The sequence below is a fragment of the Chelonia mydas genome, chromosome 7 (genome assembly GCF_015237465.2).
Source record: "Chelonia mydas isolate rCheMyd1 chromosome 7, rCheMyd1.pri.v2, whole genome shotgun sequence".
NCBI classification, from domain to species: domain Eukaryota; kingdom Metazoa; phylum Chordata; order Testudines; family Cheloniidae; genus Chelonia; species Chelonia mydas.
In genome coordinates, this window is record NC_057853.1 from 61,681,550 (window position 1) to 61,702,803 (window position 21,254).

The 21,254-nt window shown below is 42.4% G+C and overlaps 3 long non-coding RNA genes across 3 annotated transcripts in view; all 3 read left to right on the forward strand.

Annotated features, from left to right (window-relative positions):
• Positions 1–2,633, forward strand: part of LOC122466617 — a 32,708-nt gene extending 30,075 nt beyond the window's left edge. Inside the window, exon 3 of the long non-coding RNA XR_006292271.1 lies at positions 2,501–2,633. This is a non-coding gene — a long non-coding RNA (uncharacterized LOC122466617). The remainder of the gene's footprint in view (positions 1–2,500) is intronic.
• A 4,355-nt stretch (positions 2,634–6,988) lies between these two features.
• On the forward strand, positions 6,989–15,865 carry LOC122466637. Its single transcript, XR_006292304.1, has 3 exons — positions 6,989–7,571; positions 13,567–13,739; positions 15,738–15,865. It is a non-coding gene; the product is annotated as an uncharacterized LOC122466637 (long non-coding RNA).
• A 1,197-nt stretch (positions 15,866–17,062) lies between these two features.
• On the forward strand, positions 17,063–21,024 carry LOC122466659. Its single transcript, XR_006292361.1, has 3 exons — positions 17,063–17,452; positions 18,966–19,032; positions 19,877–21,024. It is a non-coding gene; the product is annotated as an uncharacterized LOC122466659 (long non-coding RNA).
• The last annotated feature ends 230 nt before the right edge of the window (positions 21,025–21,254 follow it).

Sequence of the window (21,254 nt, forward strand, 5' to 3'; positions counted from 1 at the left end):
CACAGAGATGGTGTGATAATTATGCTTACAGTAGTAATCAAATAGAGACAAAGTGTTGAAACTCATGGAACTGTTATGGCCCAAGTGAAGATCATAAGAAATATAAAAGGTGACACCACTGTAAACTCAACTAACAATTTTCATTCTGAGATCATTATTCCCTTGACCTGTTCTGGCCATTTTCAGAGTCAAATGTGTTTCATTCTCTATCCAATGCTGTTCACTGGTAAAATAATTGTAAGGTTAAGGCCAGTCGTGCATTCCTTGCTCACTCAAATCCCCTACAGAATTAGTCAGCTCTAGATGTACATGTGCTGCTCCTATTGATGAGAATGGGACTGTCCTGCAGCATGAGGGGAGACTCTTTACTGTTTGTACTGCAGTCGGATTTAGAGGTCACAATGAAGGATCAGGGCCTCAATGTGCTAGGCAGTGCACACACACATAGAACAAGTGTCCTAGCTTACATAGACCTGTGCTAACATGAGGTAGCTTGATTGCATCTAGCAGACCAACGTACAAGGTTACCTTCAGTTGTCAGTGTTTCCCATACAAATAGGTTTTGCTCCCATTTACACTGATGTAAATTTGCTCTTAACCCGATTTACTTCAGTGGAGTTACCTGGCTTTAAGGTATAATGGAGAACATATTCTGGCCTGATGGGTCAAATTCATGGGGCTATAAAGTGGGTCAAGCCATAAAAGCTAGGACGAGAAGGGACCTGATTCTCAGTGACTCTAATGCTACACCAGTCTGGCAGTACAAAGGAGCCTTAAAGTTGGAGTCAATTATATTTACATTAAGCCCTTTGTATGCTGCTAGAGCAGTTTACACCTTAGTGTAAAGAGAATTGGGCCCAAGAGTCACCAATGTGCTCTTCATCTGACAATTCTTCTGCTGTGTGCACACTTTGTAAAACTTTTCTAAAATGTCTGTGGATTTAGTGCCTGGGAAAGTTGCTATCTTCACACCCCAGAATAAATGTAGCCCACGCAATGGTGGGGGAGCCTTCCCCTGCCAATATGCCTCTACCCTGGCCTCAGGGGAAGGGAAGGGAGAAGAGGTTAAAACATTTCCCATAGTTCATTTAATTCTTGATCCTGTCTGCTTGCCAGCTGGGGCATGCACATTTACTTACTGGGGAGTGAGCCAAACCCATCAACCCATTTCACATAGGTACTAGCAGCAATGGGAAACACTTTTGATTGGCATTTCATCTGACCTGGATTTGAACTGAAGACCTAAAGGTGAAGGGTTTTGTAGTCCAGGCTTAATGCCCTAATCCATTCAGTCCTCCTCGAACATTTCTTTTAAAACAAATATAAATCTGGTGTATAAATGTAAATCCAGGCACAAAAAAAAACCACAAACATGGTGAAGCCTGAGTCCATTTTCTTCTGGAGCAAGCTTCTTCACTAATAGTGACCCTGGAAAAGTGTTCCCTGATTATTCTCTTGAGAGATTACTCTAATTTCTTGCTGCTATAGATGGGCATATGATCAATTGTCATCAGTCACTGCCTGATGATGGGTCATTACTTACCAGCACATACTTGGGGGAAAAGCACATGCAACGTCCATTAGGAGACAGAGTGCACCTACATCAAATATGAAGTATGCAGTAGTTTCTCATGAATAATATTTCAAGACCATCATCCTAAAGATCCCTGTGCAGAAGCTGTCTTCAAATCAAAGAACTATAATGCTGATACTTTAGAAAACAGTTGCTGCTTATAGTCAGGAAAACTTGTTAACTCTGAAAATAAAATTTCATTTTTAATCATTCTGCCCAGTAGCAGAGATTTTTGCCATGAGACAGAAAAGGGAAGCATGTTTCTTTTCTGTACTTTGCAACCCCATCCAACCTTTAGAAAGCTCTTGCACTTGAAATTTGGATCACTTTAGTGTAAATGTTACATCCTTCTTATTCGAAGTATTGAGCATGTGCCTATGGCACCGTAAAAACTCTTCATCATGTGGATTCTCTATTGATCTAGAGCTCCAGAATGTCTTCAAGAAACACAGACTGTCAATTTCTTGTAGGTTTTTTTAAGTATATTTTCTACACATTATAAATGAGATCGAAATCATGGGATGGATCCTTAGTTCATGTAAATCAACGTACTGACTGCAGTCAAAGGAGCTATGCAGATTTAAACCCACTGAGGATTTGGTCCCATGCTTTAAAGAGATATGGTCTCTGTGTAAGACAGGGACTACTCTATGGCCTACTGAATAAATTCTTTAGGGGGATATCCCCTTTTCCAGAAAGGAGAATGTGCTTTCAGCAGCTGTTTCCTCTTCCATGCTGAGCCAAAAGGCAGGGTTGGAGTTCTCCAAGTGAAGTCTGGTAAAATTGGAGGAAGGCACATTAGACAAGAAGGGTGAAATGAAAAGAAGCTTGTTATGGGTGGTCCCAAGGGAGTATATTAAGGAATTATTGGATGACATTGGATGGATGGATGGATATTTTTTCTCATTAAATATATCCTCTTTACAGGTCTAGAGACTGGTGTGGGCTGGATGCAGCTTTGGCATCAATGCATGTTATCCCCAATACTAAGTCAATGCAGCTGAACTCTTCTGGAGAAGAAGGGGTACTTCAGTTTCCGTGGCATTTCCTTCAAGCCCATACTGGTTTACTGTAGATTACCACAACCAGAAAACACTATTATAACGAAAATAAAAATGTACCCTTTGAAAGCATCTTAACAAAGCAAAATTCCTCTATAGCACCACCTAGTGATGCTGGGGGATGCACATTAGAACTGAGCTTCCAGCATCAAATGTATTACCATCCGACAACAACAACCCTATTTTTCATTCGGCTACAGCTTACAACTTAGTTCAGTGCAGAAGCAGCACTCAGAAAATGAACTTGCTGTTAGTACAGTGGATGTAAAGCTTGTTGGGAGAGTGGATTGTAGCATGGGTCTCGTACTAACAGTTTAGGTTCATACGTCAAGGCACAAAACTGCCCAAACACATAAAAATAATGTGAAGATCTTGTCATAGATAGTTTGTTATGGTGAGACTCAAGCATGACTGGGAGATGGGGAGTGTCCCTTTTAGGATGGTCAGAGTCTCTGAACATGTGCCATATTTCTAGTCCTGATAAAATATCTAAAGATAAAATGAGCACACTTACATTATAGAATGATTCAGGGCATCAGGTTATTAATAATTTAGAGAAATGAGATATAAAAGCTCTCACTTGAACATACCCTAAAGCAAATTTAAGTAGAGCACACATCTATGATGCTGATTGTTTTCACAGGTGTTGGCACCATATGAATTAAATGAAGAAGAAAAAAATGGTGAAATTTTTATGACTCATTAGAATTATGTGGTTTTCTAGCCTGTCCTAACAACTGAAAGAAGGTGTAATTTACATCTGCAGCCAACCGGCATAAAGTAACGTTATATTTCATTGACATGAAGAAAAGAGACTTCCAGATGACTACTATGCTAAACTTCTGTAGCTCTCAAAACCTGGATTTTCAGTTTTTCATGTAGACTTCTGAGAACTAAAATTATTGCCCCATAAAAACCAAAAGGAATATCGTAACTTTGAATACAGTCAGCATGTGGTTTTAAGGAGCTAAAACTATGCACTATAATGCACAGCACCTTTACATCCAGAATATTTCCAGTTTTCATCAAAGAGTACATTGGGTACAGCCCGAGCCGCTCCCTTTGTCTTTAGAAAATAATAAACCCCTGCATCTTCCTTTCCCTCTCTCCTTTTCAGAGTTTTAATTTTTTATTTCTGAACTGTTTTGTTGCAGATTTTAAATATTTACATGACAGAGGTATCCTGACAGGCTGATCTATAGCAGGAAAGTAACAAATAAACAAACAAACCCATGGCTACAACATTTCAGATTCTAGTTTCCTGAGCTGATTAAGTGTTTATTTTTCCTATTGTAAAAATCTGCATTGAAATCCATTCAAAATGGAGTTCACATGGTAGCTTTCATGCAAAGTCTAATATTTTAACAAAGCCAAAGTGGGAGCCTCAGCTTCCTATACGCCACATAGTTGGCTATGAAAGAAAGCAGTTGATTTATTAGAACCACTGTGCTATAGACGAGCCTTCAGAAAAAGAACATGTCGTACTTTTCATCTGAGCCTCTTTTGCACACACCTAATAAACTAAAAAAAAAAAAAAGTTTTACTGGGCTGCATGAGCATGTTTTTTCTCTTTTCACCAGAGCACCAAACGCAGTTTGCGATGCTGCATTCGTTTATTTCATCTTCCCTGAAATTTCTCATAGCACAAGCCCAGGGTCAATTCTGGCTGGCTGATATGCATCTCATGGCCTGCAGTATCTCTTTAGGAGGTGAACTATTAAAAATGCATTAGGCTGGTGTGGATGGTAACAGGCCAAATGCTGCCGATTTTGAAGACAATCTGGGAAGCCTTTTCCTCCCTCCCTCTCTGACTCTTGCTAAGTTGTTTGCTTTCACAATTGTCAGATTTTAAATGGGCTAATAACAGCTGGGGGTGAGGTGATTGTTCAGCTGAGGACCTGGATTCAGTGGGGCCCTTTTTTCTTGTCAAACTTGCTCTCAACTTTAAACTTACCCTCGGTTCCATCCTGCCAGAACTCAGGCCTTGAGCATCCAAAAATGTTACACAGAACTTTGGCTTGCTTACAATAGATGATCCAGGCACTAACATTTGCCTTCTGCAGCTGAATGCTGAAAGAAGAAAAGTAATCGACATTTGAAATGTGAGACTTCGCCGCTGTCAATTTCTGGAGCTGATTATCAGGGCTGTGATTTTTATCTTCTCGCTTGTCTAGTGATGATAAGCAATTCTCTCACCAGTTATCATCCTGTACAACCAGCTTTTAAACAGTGGTTAATGTGTGGTTGATTAACCTAAGCCTATGTGGAAGGAAAGATGACATTGTTTAAAAAGTAAGAATGGGTGCATCTGCTCAGGAGTGAAGAACAGAGTATAAAATAAATGGTAAACTAGTATAATGGTAATGTGATTTTAATAGGTAGAGATAACAGTACTCACCTATTAGGCCTGGTTTAACCTCACTCTACCTAAAACCAACAACATACTTACCAGTAAATTTACATGCAGTTGGACGGTGACTAGCATGCGTTTACAATAGCATGAAAGAGGAGAGATGTGACTGAATTGGGCTGGAGCTCAGGAGATCCAGAGATCTGTTGGATAGAGCTCTGCACTGGGACTCAGGAGATTGTGCTTCTAGTCCCAGATATGCCATAGGCCTGTTGGATGACCTTGGGCAAGTCACTTCACCTGTCTGTGCCTCAGTTTCCCCCATCTGTAAAATGGGGCTAATGATACTGACATCATTTGTAAAGTGCTTTTCCATCTACTGATGAAAAGCACTACAGTATTATTATTTATTACTCCTGGCTCTGCCACAGGCTTCAGTCAAGACAATTATTCTCACCATTGAAAAAAGGGATAATAATTCCCTACCACTCAAGGTGGTTCTGAGGATAAATTTATTAATGTATGTGAAGTGGTCCAATACCTTAGTGGTGAGCGCCATATAAGTGAATAAATATGTACTTCCCTTCATTGTTACACACAACAGAGTAACCTTTGGCATAACAGCCTGTGTGTGATGACTTGGAGAATCTATGTACAACTTATGAATTCTGACCGATCTTATGAAATTTCTGCATCATTGAACGCCTCAGTGGATATTGAGCCAGCCATTTACTGTCAGTACTGTGGGACATGTATCAGGCAGGGACAATGGAAGGTCCTTAAACCTTGATGGCTCCCAAGCATGTGGGGGCACTTTGGGACAATGGGGTATCTGAAGCAGGAGTGATGCTAGGGGGCTTGCAGGGGCTATACTGCCCCCAAATTTGCCTTAGGACCCCGCCCCCATAGCCACTCCTTCCAGCACAAAGGTCAAAATAGTATGGCATTGCCACCCTTACATCTATGCTGCTGCTGGCGGCAGCTGCTAGCCAGGCATCCAGCTTTGAAGGCAGTTCTGCCATCAGCAGCAGTGCCAAACTGCAGAATTAATGGTGGTGTGTTTCTACAAGATATATAGCGCAGTCCCCCTAATTTTCTGTCTAGCCCACCTCAGCCCCTCCACCAGGAAGAGGTTGGTGCTGCCCTTGGGATGAAGTCTAGGGAAATCAGTCCAACCAAGTTTTCAAGGGTGGGGTTTTACGGCAGTAGAATTTCCTTAGGAGCAGAGCAAAGAAATCAGGTGTTAACACTTGGTCTTTAAAGTCACAGCGTGTGAGAGACTTGGGGGAACTCAGAGGGATTCACAGAGACACACAGGAAGTTTGGGCAGGAGAGAAGAGCATGCTTTTGTAGCAGAAGGAATCCTTTAACTACAGGACCAGCCAAGGAAGAAGGAAACTGGCGTCAGAGGGGAGAGAGAGACTCTATGATTCAAAGGAGAAGAAGCCATGTGCAGGGGTGGGGATCCTGTACTCCTTAGAGGACTCTGCCTTAAGCCCCCAAAACACTCAAGAGTGATGAGGAAAATGGAAGCCAGAAAATGTGTCCAGGTGTGTGATTGTTTTGTCTAGATTTGTATATTTCCTGTACTAGATATAGATTGGGTTTGGGGACCTTTACAAACCCTGTGTGTCTGTTTGTTGTGCTGTCATGTGTCCCCGGGAGCTGTAATCTCTGAGTGCCCACAAGGCTGGCAATCTGGGACAGTATGTGCTTAAGCTACTGGGGAGTGTAGGTGGTCATCACTGGTCCTGGAGTCCTAGGGCAGCTGGGTCACAGGGGTCCCATGTCTGTGAAGGGGGAAGAGAAACAGAACCTGTGCCCAGGAAGTGTGCCAGAGAGGCCAGGGAAAGAAATAGTGATGTACTCTACTCAGACCTCGGGAAGCTTAAGAGCCTATGGGTCTAGTGTGTTGGGATTTAAACACAGCAGGCTAGTGAGTGTCCAGCAGGGGGAGCTCTACCAGGGCTATGTGTGTGGCCCCTTAAACCAGGGACTGGCCTAGCACTGCAACTCCCAGGTTTGCCTAGAATGAAGGACTTCTGGGAAATCCCAGAGCCCAGGGGAGGTCTCAGCCTCCAAGACAGGCATGCTGGGAAGGGAAGCCGTGTATACCAGCTCCTTTTCTGCTGTGTAAGAGAGATCTGGCAGGGACAAGTTTTGCAGCAGGTCTGTCCAGGAGAGGCTTTGGAAGAAGCTTAAAGAGACAACCAGCTGGCTGAGTACCCAGAGGAGGAAGCATGATTTGGCTTGACAGCCAGACATGGAGACATCCCTAGAAGGAAGTTAAGGAATAGTAGTAGATCCAAGGGAAATAGTCTTGGGGAGAGTTTGGGGGTGAACCTGAGTCCCCCTTTGCCTCCTGGTGCGGGGGCTCAATGCTGGAATTCCTGTTTGGTGCAGATGGACACCTGGGGATTGCTCTTGTATCCTGAAGAGCTGGAGAAATAAACACCTTTCATTTGATCTCTTTTTTCATTTGGACTCCCCTTCACTAGAGTGGGTGGAGTTTTTCAGTTTGGCTGGAGAGCTGAGCGGGCGTGCCACACGGAAAACTGAAGAAACTGCCATATTTCACCGTGAGACGGTAAGATCCAGCCACACCCTGCAACTTCAAATCTTTAATCATGCACGTACCTGTATAGCAGTACTATATAGAAATATGCTTTGTATGTTTCAAATTGCTTTGGTTTCATTAGCATCATTCCTGTGAGACTCTCAAAGCACTGAATAAATGTTAGTTAAACCTCACAAATACCTGGCAGGAAATAACTTTGTCCATCAGTGAAGTGCGGTCACCTCTGACAACTATTTAACATCATGCAGCAACTTGACACAACAGGTGAAGAAAGTGGAGTAATTTTGGGCACTTATGGGGGATATATATTTTAACAGTGTTGTGTTTATACTAGAGGTGGTTTGGCATTTTTTGTCAGAAAATGCTGAATTGTTGAAACCAAAACTTTTTGCAGAAATATATCTGCTTAGATTAAACTTTCACTGGGAAAATTTTGCAGGTCCAGAGAGGGGGAGAGAAACCAGAATAGCCAATAGCCCAAGTTTCTGCTCTGCCTGATTCTCTCTCTGGACCTAAGTAGAATTCTTGTTTTCTGGTCTACCCTAGCGTAGGCAGTGTTTCTGTTGTGCCAAATGGCTGAAGGTACCATTCAACCACAGCACCTCTGTCAAGGTCCTTTCCCCACTCTGAACTCTAGGGTACAGATGTGGGGACCTGCATGAAAAACCCCCTAAGCTTATTTTTACCAGTTTAGGTCAAAACTTCCCCAAGGTACAAACTATTTTTCCTTTTGTCCCTGGACTTTATTGCTGCCACCACCAAGCGTCTAACAAATATAACGGGGAAAGAGCACACTTGGAAACGTCTTTCCCCCCAAAATTCCCCCAAGCCCTATACCTCCTTTCCTGGGGAAGGCTTGATAAAAATCCTCACCAATTTGCATAGATGAACACAGACCCAAACCCTTGGATCTTAAGAACAATGAAAAAACAATCAGATTCTTAAAAGAAGAATTTTAATTGAAGAAAAAGTAAAAGAATCACCTCTGTAAAATCAAGATGGTAAATACCTTACAGGGTAATCAGATTCACAACATAGAGAATCCCTCTAGGCAAAACCTTAAGTTACAAAAAGACACAAAAACAGGAATATACATTCCATTCAGCACAACTTATTTTATCAGCCATTTAAACAAAACAGAATCTAACGCATATCTAATTAGATAGCTTATTAACCCTTTACAGGAGTTCTGACTTGCATTCCTGCTCTGGTCCCGGCAAAAGCAACACACAGACAGAGAGAACCCTTTGTTTCCTCCCCTCCCCCGCTCTCCAGCTTTGAAAGTATCTTGTCTCCTCACTGGTCATTTTGGTCAGGTGCCAGCGAGGTTATCTTTAGCTTCTTAACCCTTTACAGGTGAAAGGGTTTTTCCTCTGGCCAGGAGGGATTTAAAGGTGGTTAGCCTTCCCTTTATATTTATGACAACTTCTTTTTTACGTAGGGCTCCTTGCCTCTACCTTGCTGCCCAGTGGCACCTGTTGTTCTAGACAGCATGAAAGGAGCTGTGCTTTCACATGTTCCTGAGCACCAGGCCCAATCAGGAAAGTGTTCCCCAGTATATGGAGGAGGAAGCAACATAAGTTGCTGCAGACTCCTTCCTCAGGATCTTGCTGCTTGGCCCCATGGGTGTGTTTCCCTCTCACAGCCAAGATCCCCAGGCCTCATCTCTCACCCATTTGAGGAAGCAGTGACCTGCATGGGGTCCAAGTTAGAATTTTCAATTGGCCCAATTAAAGTCATCAAAATTCTAATTGACTTAAATGGGATTGAGTTTGTATTCCTGCCAGCCCAATCTGGAGGGATAGTGTATGCGTATGGTTTATACGCCAGGCTAGGATCTTCACAAATATGAATGCCAAATATCAGAGGTGTAGCCGTGTTAGTCTGTGTCCACAAAAACAACAAGGAGTCCAGTGGCACCTTAAAGACTAACAGATTTATTTGGGCATAAGCTTTCGTGGGTAAAAAAACCCACTTCTGCAGATGCATGGAGTGAAAATTACAGATGCAGGCATAAATATACTGACACATGAAGAGAAGGGAGTTGCTTTACAAATGGAGAACCAGTGTTAACAAGGCCAATTCAGTCAGGGTGGATGTGGTCCACTCCCAATAATATGAATATGTTGCACAAACTTGAGTCTTCCCTATTAGTAGGCAAAACATCCCTTTTAGTTCTGTTTTCCTATCCTTTCACTTCTCATCTCTTTGGGAAGCAACTGAACATGGATTTTTTTTTTTACATCGTACCATAAAATTATATTGTGCTTGTGTAAAACAATGTGCAAGCCATTAAGTAGAATAATGAAATGCTGGAAGTTAAAACAATAAGTTTGGATGATTTAAGTCTTGTTACGTTTTAAATCTGCAGTATGTTTGCAAGAGTGAATTGGTCTTCAGGGCTGAATATATAGTGCAGATATTCAGACCATTTTGGAAAGAATAAATAATACCTGGGATCATAATTTAAACCACTGTTGTAATTAGCTGATCATTTCACATCACCAGAGTTTTGGTCGTGGTGTTGTAGGTTTATAAATGTCCAGTATAATCTTTTCCTAATTATACTTGATGTTTTTTAAAAATACCTGTCTGTAGGAGGATCTTTCCTTTGGCAGAATAGCAAAGAGTAAATTACTTAGATGGATTATGTTGTGTGTTCCCCGGTAATATACTTTGGTAAGCCTAGTTAAAACCTCCACGACTGGAGGTTGTGTTCCTTTTGCAGTTCCTTTTGCAGTACTGTTAAAATATCATAATTCTGCCTGATTTTGCTCCCTGAATGGGAAGAAAGTCAGAGTTTTCAATAAATCACAAACCATTACACACTCGCCTGGTAAAAAATGCACATTTGTCCTGACTTGAGATGACCCACCTGTGTTCTTTGCACGCACCTGCCTGTCCCCTCTCCTCTGTTGGTGTGAATCAGAAATAACTCAGTTGAAGTCCATGGAATTAGCTGATAGAAGTAAATCAGACTTACTAGGTAAAATCTGTGGAACTGGTCCTTCTGCCCCAGCACAGCTCAGGAGGTGGCTGGAGGCTATCTTTGTGCCACCCTGATCCCAGGGCTGGTAGGTGGTGGTTCAGTCTTGAGATGTATGTTAGAGCAGTCCTAAACCGCTCTCAGTTTCACTAGCAGATAACAGCCCCCAGTGGGGGCCATCATGGCAGCCAGAGTTCAGACAGATGTAACTGCTTCCCAACCACGCCTCTCTTCTGCAGCTAAGCCCTCTATAACAAGGGCTGTAAGTGGGGTGTCATCAAGCTGCTGCGTCTGTTTTTCCCCTTACCAAGGTGGGAATCTTCGGGTAGCTGGTCAAGCTGGCTTTGTGTTTGCTTCACTCCTGTGGACCATTGCAAAGCTGCCACAGAGGAGGTCTAGGTTCCTAATATCGCTAGGGATTGTGCAGCAATGTAAAAGGGTCTTCTAACTCACTAGCCATGGTTTCATGCTAGGATCCAAATGGAAACACCATTAATCTTGTTTTGTAGATTTCATGACTGTGTGTTTTCCTCTATAGCTGGGCAATTACAGCCTTCTGAATGCATTGATCTCAGCCCCTCTAAATAGCCTCGCCTTTTGACTCTCCCATAAATTAGAAAGGGAACCCATGGACTTTTAGTATCTTCTGGGCCTATTACCTTGAATGCAGGTCTGTGTTAATATTACATATTTGCTGTAACAAACCTATAAAGGGGAATTAAAAGTTGGGGGTGAGAAATAAAGAACAGGTAGTCTTGGATGTTGGAGAGAAAGAGTCAGATCTGCCATCTCCCCTTGAAGTCACCTAGGTGAGGCTTTTTGACACAATGGAAGCATCAAGGAAATGCTCTTGATTAAATGCTTGACAAGTTGACACCATCCCCACGAACAGGAAGGCCTGGGTTGAAAGAAAATTTTAATACAAACAGAATTTCATTAATATCACAGTTTGCTATAATGGGGGTGAGTCTTTTTCTTTTTCTTTTCTTTTTTTTTTTTTTTACTTCTCACTGTTATTTTTTTCCCCAGTGGTGTCATTCCCTTTTTAAGGGGAAAGAGACTCTGGTTAAGTTTTGCCTTAGAAGAAGTGTCACGCTAATAGAGTAGGGACTTCCAGGGAAAATGAGAAACATGCACAAAATAGTGCTGGTCCTTCAGGCAGCAAATAAGCCCATTTAATGGCCTCTAGCCATCAAGCGTACGTTAAATCAGGGAACAAGAACACTGGAATTCATTAAATAATATAAAATAATCGGTATAAATAGAATATCAAAAGGGCATTACACCTCCCAGGATCCAAAAATCTAGTTTCACTTCACTTTATTTATCTTCTGGGAGTGTTTTTTCTAGTGTGGTGACTGTTAGAGTCTATCTGCTCTGTTCAGTGTTAGGGCTGTCACGATGAAAGTGCATAAACAGTATAAAGAATAGCTGTTGGCACATGAAAGGAACTTTGAGTGGATTGTTCTTTGGGAATTCAACCACCAGGTTTTTTTGTTTGTTTGTTTTTTGTTCCATCCACAAATTTCTTATAATCTCAAATGGATTGTGTGAAAACTGTAATTCTTTTAATATTTACATTGGAGTTTAATATTTATAGCTGGATGACAGGCAAAGATTTATACAATTTGGTAAATATTTATTAAATCAGACTCACGTTTCAAGCCTTATAGTTTTGTAACTATTATTTAGAGCTAACACTCTTTGAAGTGGAGTATCAGCCTGCACCAGTCAATTTCTATTTGTCTTCGCTTTTCTCATCTGCAGTGATCCTTCGTGATTTCCTTTCACTGCCAAATGGTTGTATGGTTCCATCTAGCCATAACTTCATAACATCGATGGTCATACAACCTCCTACTTCATATCCGATCGTTACCTCCAAAAATATCATCTTACTGCTTTGCACGTGGCTAGCACTTCTCATTCAAGTTTTTCAGAGGTCTTTACGCACATTGATTAAACTTCAGAACATACCTATTGGTGATGTATTTTTAACTTCATTTTGCAGGTAGGCAAATTATTTCTCAGAGAAGGTAATGCCAGCATTTTTCAGGCATGTCTGTTAATTTGGGGGTTCCTCTGTTTTTGGTTACCCAACCTGAAACATGGAGCACCTGCTTTGCAGAAGTGTTGACCAGTGCTTAGTATTCTTGAAAAGGAGGCTATAGGAGTGTCAAGATGGGCACCCCAACACTGAGGTGCCTACAATCAGTGAAAGCTATAGAAAATTATGTCCTAAATGCCTTTCCCAGGATTACACACTCATGGGCAGAACCAATTAAGGAATTCAGGTGTCTGCTTCACATTTGCCTGCTTTCACTGCTAAGCAATCTTCCCTCTCTAAAACAACAATGAAAGATTGAGGGGAAACTAGCGGCATGGTGGGATGGGAAGGAGAATGCTGAAAACAAAACAATTCACAGGATTTTATTCTTTCCATTCAAGTCAATGGCAGGTGTTCTACATCTCATTACAGCACTGATGGTGTGTTATGTTCCATCATTTCAGCTCACTTGCTTTCAGACTGGATACCTAATTTCAATTGCGATAGCAGGTATCCAATCCAAATGGTCCACAGTGGATGGTAGCAGGTGAACAGAGAGGTGTCCAGTTTAGGAGTGTTCACTGATACTTTATACATAAAAGGTTGCAAATACTCCAGGTTTTAGTTAACTGGAAGAGGCAGATGTAGGAAAATTTTCTTATGGTTTTTACCTTTCTTTCATGATTGATTATGAATCTGTAAGTGATGAAGAAGGAAACCCTGCAGAATAAATATATATGAGCTGCCCCATTTATCCATCTTGCCGTCTATTGACATAAAATGGGCAACATAAACAAAAAATGTTTTGCCACATTACAAACCATTTCTTTGCTAAAACACCCATGAAATCAGCCTCTTGACATATTCTCCAGCAAGTTAATCTGATTGTGATTGGCTCTGAGTGAAATGGAAATGAGAAAATTCCACTAAGCATGTGAACATGCAAACTGATTTTCTATCCATTTTAAACACAGGTTGGCTGAAGACATTACTTGTATAGACCAGTAAGTGAAAAGCTGAAGTGCATCTGAATGTAAAAGCCAAAATCAATTTGATTTTAAATGATTTCCAACTGATTTTAAAAGGCAATGGTGTGGAACTTATGTGTAAGGTTAAAAGGCTTCAATTTTATTCCCGTCAGATGAAGGTAAGCTTATTTTTTCCCCTTTATTCAATTTGTTATTTTTTTATCCCACTACTGTTTTCCAAGGCCCCTGGTATCACTTCAGCAATTTTAGTCAGAGTTACTAGACCAGCAGTGCAAAGTATTTTTATATATGGAACTGAACACCAGATGGGACTTGATGAATATTGTATTTTTCAGTGCCATTAGATTAGTGGTGTCCTATGAACAAAATATTTGGCCACTACAGTATGGTACCAACAGTTAACCCCTCACAAATATCCTCAGGTAACTTGTGCTCCCCTCTCTGCCAACCTATTGAACCGTGCAGTAGGGGCCAGATCCAGACCCCATTAAAACAGTGAGGTGAAATCTTTTCCATTGATTCCAATGCACATTGGATCAGGCCCTAGAATGTCAAGATTCTGATTACCATTCATGGGGCTACAGAGCAAGGATGGCCTGGTGGTTAAGGAAGTGGAGATTTCATTCAGTTCCTGACCCTGCCATAGACTTGTGCGAGCTTGGGCAACTCACTTAAGACCAAATCCACAAGGGTCTTTAGGCTCCCAACTTCCAACCTTTGTGGATCTGGGCCTTAGTCTCTTTGGTATGTTTACACTGCAGCTGGGAACATGCCTCAAAGCCCAGGTAGACAGACTGAAGCTAGCAAGCTAACATTAGCAGCACAGACATTAGCTAGCTGCCTCAGTCCAAGCCCACCTGACTCCCTGGGCCTGAGTTCAGGTGGCAGTCCAAGCTGTCGCCAGTGCTGCAACATCCACACTGCTATTTTTAGCGAGCTAACTTGAGCAAAGCTAGCGGGAGTCTGTCTGCCTAGACATGCAGTGCAGACCTACCCTCTGTGCCTCAGTTGCTCAGCTTTAAATGGAGATAATAATCCTTACTTTCTTCCACATTTTATCTGCCTTGTCTATTAAGACTCTTTTGGGGGCAGGGACTGTCTCTTATTATGCGCTGATACAGTCTCCAGTGGGGGGCCCTAGTTGATCCATCTGTAAGGTGGGTCTTATCATTCTTACAGTGCCAATCCTACTGTGATGTTGTGATGCCTCACCAGTGTCTTTAAAAACATTTGGCGCTACCGGCATGCTGGGTGATAGAGAAATGCAGAGTATTATTAGAATAGATTGCCACTATTATCTTTGAAAATGTTGCCTAATTTGGGGTCTGACCCTGACATGGTCAAACCTGGAGCCAAATTCCATTGGTGTAAACCCACAGTAACTGTAAGGGAGTTATTCAGGATTTACACTGGTAGAAAGAAAGCAGTATTTGGCTCCTTGAGAACTTTGCCCAAAAATCCCTGCGAGGAGATGGTGACAAACTTATATCTAAAATTAATTTTAGAACTCCCTATTGCAATCCAAGAGACAAATTTTGCTCTCCCTGACAGCATTGTAAGTGGGGAGTAAATTTATGGGCCAGTTTCTGCTCTCATTTTCACCAGTGTAAATTAAGCTAGCCTAGATATAAATCTATGTAGATTCTCAGCTAGAAGACTATTTGTAGTGACTCCTGCAATTTCTCTTCACTCCAACCACACTAGCTTCCCTCCATAATAGTGTATGTTGTTTAGATGTTGGGTTTTTAGCGCTAATATTGTCTGTCCAATTCAAATAAAGAAGCAACACCCACTTGCAGAGGACAGAAGGTCTGAGCCAGTCCCTCAGCAGTCAGTACATCTGCAGCAAAGCAAAATGACAGAGCCTATGCATGGAGGGGTGAATTAAAGTCAGGATTTTCAAAAGCAGGAACCTGATGTTAGACTCCTAAATCCATATTTTGCTAGTAACTTCACTGAAAGCTCCTGGGTGCTCAGCGCTCTGAAAATCAGCCTTCTGATTTAGGAGCCTAAAATCTCAGCCCCAATAAATACCCCTCTTTTGGAAAGTCTGTTGGAGCTCAAAATATCCACTCAGCCATCTGTGCATTTTTAATGACTGGTTGTATGCTACTGTTTTATACAATTCATTACTTTGATCACTTCTTTCTTTCTAGGTAATGGAAAAGGCCAGTTGACAAAATAATATACTAGTGTTACCACCTTAGAAACCCAGCCTCCCACACAGGAACATGCAGAGTCCAGCTTTCTTGATGATGTAAATTTTAGTTAAAGTTAAATTGGGATTTTCATAATCTCCTATGCACAAATGCTCAGAGGTTTTTGAATAATTCTCCTTTGGAACTCAAACTTTTCTTGTTTGCTCTTAATGCCAATGTTGAATTTGCCTGGACAGTTGGTGGAAAATCCTTTGAGTGAGTGGAGGATGCACTTTATTGCTTTTCAGGCTAGATACGTTGGGCCAGATTCTCAGCTAGAGTAAAAATCGTAGCTGAACTGACTTTAGTGGACCTATACTGATTCACACCAACAGAGGATCTGGCCCAATACCATGTACAAAGTGGGTGCGTTAATGTTACTATTGCTCTTCCTGATATTTTTGTGCATTTACTTTTAAATATAGAGTCTTCTTAATGTTGCATTTACTTTTTTGCACTTCACGATGGTCATCCTTAGAAACTTGCCAGTTGTCTTAGAGCTTGCCTAGGGAAATGCACAACACTGTAACAACCTCAATATAATTACACCAGTGCAAACTCTAATGCAGGCACATTGCATCAGGGCCAACAGAACTTCCTTTAGTTCTGCTTACCACTTACAGCACTGTGCTGCCCTCCTGTTTAATATGGTGGTGCGATCCACAGCAAGACCAAATGCCCCAGTGTGCAAACCAGCTACCTCAAGTTGAGCAGCATGCTGGGACCTGTCACACGTACATATAATAAAGAGGAGAACATTAGAAATCTGTTTTGTTTTGCCCAGCCAAGGGACACCACCAATTTCCACAAAAGTTTGGACACTTGGAATAATGATATGCAACTTTGCTGTTGGTGCAGTTTATTGTGTTGCCTTGAAATCAAACTGACGCCCTGTCTGTCATGACAGAACAGAGTTAGTTATTCATTACTTTACTTTTTCCTAGGACCAGTTGGGGCTAGCAAGCCAAGCTACCTGGCTCCATACCATCTTGCACACAGGTAGCAGAATTATTTAATATATCCGGGCAGCTCACATTGAGAGACATGGTCAAACATTTCCCCAAACCAACTCAGCCCATCTTTTACTTTAGAAGGAGTTGTCTGGCTGCTCAGCCATGTAAGTGCCAGTTGATCTCATGGCTACTACTCTCTATGCCCTGGCACTGTTTGTAAAACATTAGCTGAAAGAAGTAGCTGCGGGGAGAGCATTTGAGAGCCTTTTTAATTAATCTTCATGCTTCAAGTCAGACTGTCAGACTCTGGACGTGCTTCATGAAACAACAGACTTCCATGGTGCCAGGTGGCCAGGAATGGTCTGCCAGAAGATGATATACCTGAATGAAGCTGTTAAGCTGGTATCTCTTGTGTTTGGTTTTCTTAAGCAAAAACCATCAGCCTTGTCAGTCTGATTACCCACCCCCAACCCAGAGAGGACAACCGGCATTCCAATTAGCCGAGCCGTCTTACTGAAATATTTTCATTAGCAGACTCAGCAGCAACAGTAATATATGGGAACATCGTTCCATTTGCACATACGGGAGGGGAACACTCACAAGCTGAATGGTGAGCCGCAGTCTGCTTTCTTGCTTCATCTTTGAGTGCCTCTTTACTGTAGGCGAGCACCTGTAGAGGCCAACAGCATCTGAAAGTGATTGCCTGACTAAGCGGCTCTGGTGAGTTTGAGGCTTTAAATCGAGGTGGGAAGTTTGGGTGCATAAATACACTGAGAAAAAGCCTTTCTGTCAAATGAAATGTTCCTCTGCTTTATCACCATTATTTTTAGTGATATTTTGCATTATGGTACCTTGAGTTTTAAATTAAATGTCAAATATAATTTGGCACTACAAGGAATGAATTATGTGACTGCCCTTAGAGAAAATCAGAAAGCTTAGTCTGTGAGTTAAATTGGTATCTGCCTTCTAGTGAGCTGACGCAGGCTAATTGATTAGGATCTGACAGGATACCATATTGCAAATTCAGCACAATCGCTCCTTTTTTAAAACAATGGAGCTAGGATAGGTACCTTGAGAGAAAAGCAAAACTTCTTCTGTGAAACAAAATAGAGAGAGGAAAGGGAAAGCTCCTCCCTCAGACTGACTTTTGCATTTGTATTGTGGGTTCTCTTAAAAATCCCAATTTCTGTGTAGTGAATATAGGTATTAAAGGATCTCAGGTCACTTTTGGAACCACTTTGTGCAGTGAGATTTCTGAGTCTTCTTCCTTAATTTTAAAGAGGAGGAAAATATTTTACAGGAGAGCTGGCTACATCTATATCCATAAGAAAGAAGATGACAAAGTGCCAATTTAGCCCACTGAAGGGAGGTAATACATTTTAATCAGCAGTAATATGAAGGACAAACCCAACGTTGAATTTGCAAAATGACCGAGTTGTACGGCATTTGTGACACCCTCCCCTCCAAACAGCATGATGCCATTTCCTGGAAACATGGGCTTTAAAAACGATCATCAAGTGAGCAAGCCTTATGTTTCTCACAGTCTAAATGTCTGTGTAGTCTGGGTTTAATTTTCTCTTAAGTACGGGCAGTGTTGGGGGGAAGGGTTGGAGAGAAACTAAGTTTGAAGTTCTAATGTAGTCAGGCTGGAATCTGTCACTCAGCTTATTGCATGTTGATGACTCAGTGCAGTTTCAGCTGTAAGCAGACCATGATTTATGGACACCAAGTGAACTCCTGCGGCAAAAACCAGCCATGAGATCAGAGCAGCAATAGGGCCCTTTTTTTTTGGCAGGAGACAGCGCCTGCATTTTTCTCATTCATGCCAAACTGCTTTGCACGGCAATTAGCTCTGTCCTCATTTAGTCTCCAGTCCCAAAGGGTAATGAAAGTCATATATCATCTTCAAGGCTGCTAATTATCCAGCTCAGTTACAGGTAGGCTTTGGAACTGTGAGAAGGGCCTGTCGGCTTGATATTTATTGCTCTTCCAATAAGCAAGCAAAGAAGAAGGGTGGGGGTGGGGACTTTCTTGAAAGGTTGCCCATATCCCTTGCCTCAGATCCTTGACATACCTTCTGCAAATGGGCTAGTCAAAGGGGAAATGTCTTCATTCCACACATCCATTTTTCATGCTGTAACTAAACATTCTGCAAGAACAGAGCACAAGTGCTTGAAACATGAGACACCATCCATTTTGGGGGGTCAGCTTGTCTCTAATCATTCACTTGCAGAAAGACGATACTTTGAACACACAATAGCAAAAACGGGCAGAAAAGGCAACAGGAGACAGAGAATGAGGTACTCCTTCCCCTTATATTCTCCCCCCACCTTCCCCAATCTTGTGGGAAGGCTAAGGGTTTGGAAACATGTGGCTACTTTTACTAAAGGTATTCTGGAGGGAGGTTAAAATTAGAGGAATGGGGGAGCCTGAAACCCAAGATCTGAACACCCCTGAAATTTGATAATATTCAACTCTGGATCCAAAATTTGGGGCTGCCCTAAACTTCTATAATGGATTGAATCAAAATGATATCTCCCCCTCTGCTCCAAGCTTTGGGTAGTAGAGATCTGGAGATGGGTGGATCTGAGTTTTGCAGCTCAGAGCCCTCTCATCTATTTGTTGTTTCAACATGAGGGCTGTAGCCGTAAGCACAAGTAACCCAAAGGAGCTGGCTCGCGTGTGCTAGGTGCGTGATGAAACTCTGCCCAGGCAGGAACAGAAGCCATTCTGGCCTTTGAAAATGTCTGGTGAGCATTTGTCCCTTAGTTCAGTCTCTTTCAGCCAGTGGGCATACAAGGTGCAGGGCTAACGTGCAGTGATTTTGGAGGCACTCTGTTGGAGTGCAGGCAGTGGGGAGAGGGGGAACAACAGCAGTGAGTGCAGCTGGACAAGCGAGAAGACCCTATGCTGGCCTATCTGTGGGAGAAGCGGAGTTGCATGCTATGCGTGCACCACGCAGCAGCAGTGTGCCAGCACAGGGAGACAGGAGAGCAGAGATGGGCCTGTTGGCAGTTCAGTCTTTGAGTTAAGGGGTGGCATTGGGATTAAAGGGCTCAGAATATAAGGAGGGGCAGATGCACAGAGTCTGTGGGTATCTTCATTGGCTTGATCCAGCCCTGATTATTTTTATTTTTTCCCCAGGTCTGAAAGTGCCCAAACATTCCAGAGAATCTGTTCTCCTCGTGTTCCTTTTGGCCTGATGACAAGCACAGAGCACCAAAAAGCTAGGTCTTGGGACATCACCAGCCCTGGTCCGTAGACCCAGGAGGTTCGGCTAGTTAAGATTCAGAAGAGCATTCTAGACTGCCTGCTGCTCAGCTGGTATAAACTGGCAAACTCCCCTTATTTCAAGGGGCCTGCACTGATTTATACCAGCTGAGTATCTAGCCTGCAGACTTGGAGGCATTTGTGCCAAATCTCCAAACCTTTTGACTTTTCCTATCAGTAGCTGGCATTCCAAGTGTGTTAAGCCCTCTCTGCCCTGAGGTATCTGCCCAAGCAGCTCCCAGTGCTGGCTCTGAGAGTTATGAGGATATAGCTGATGGCAGAATGGAGTCCTATGTGTCTTTATCCAGTCTCCATATAAGGCCAAGTCCTGACGCCCTGGCCCAGGCAAAATCCCACTAGTGCCAATGAGTGGGGCAGTGGTTCTGTCAGATAGGAGGACATGCCACCATGGATCAGACCAGTCCTCCATCTACTCTAATATCTGGCCATGGACTGTGGCCTGTACCAGTTGCATTAGAGGAAGATGCAAAAACCCCTGGAGTAGATACTCCCTGACGTTTAGGATCAGATCAGCTGGCTATCTAGAGGGGCTGCTTTCAGGGTGAGTGAAGCACACTGCACTTGCTGGCCATGTTTGCAGGCCAACCAGCCCATTGGAAAAGCTGTGCCAGATCCTCTTTGGTGGGGGTAGGAGGTAAAGACATCTGCCACTCTGCCTTGCAAGGGGGGCAGTGAATAAGGATCAGCCAAGGGAAAGAATAATCAACATCCATGGCAGGAGGGATAGAACACTTCTGGTGGCAAAGTAATGGATTAGTCCTGCTTTTATTAAAATTTGCCATCACTGATATGTGGGGTTCATATTTTCCCCCAGAATCATTGGTCACAAACTTGCTGCTTGAACAAGGAGAGAGTGATATTTTTAAACTAGCAGCTAACAGAATTTTTAGAAAGCAAGGAAAAGTGGGTAGACAGAATCCGCTACTATGCTTGTCAGAAGTAAAGAAAGCCTGGCAAATTCTTCTCTGTAAAATTACTATTTTGATTGCGGCCTGAGTTGCACTTGACAATGTGTTAGGCACTTGTTATAGAAAATGCAGTGAAAAGGGAATTACGAGTCTCCTATTTTTTAAAAAAAATACACAAGCATTTCTGATTCAGAGAAAGGTTCCTCTTACCCACAAGTTGTCTGCAGCCTCTGCTGGAAATGGCTGAAGGTCACCACATTCTGACTCCGGGTTCCTGGATTTAATCCTTGAAATCCAGTGAGTGGGGAGAAGGTAAGTGGGGT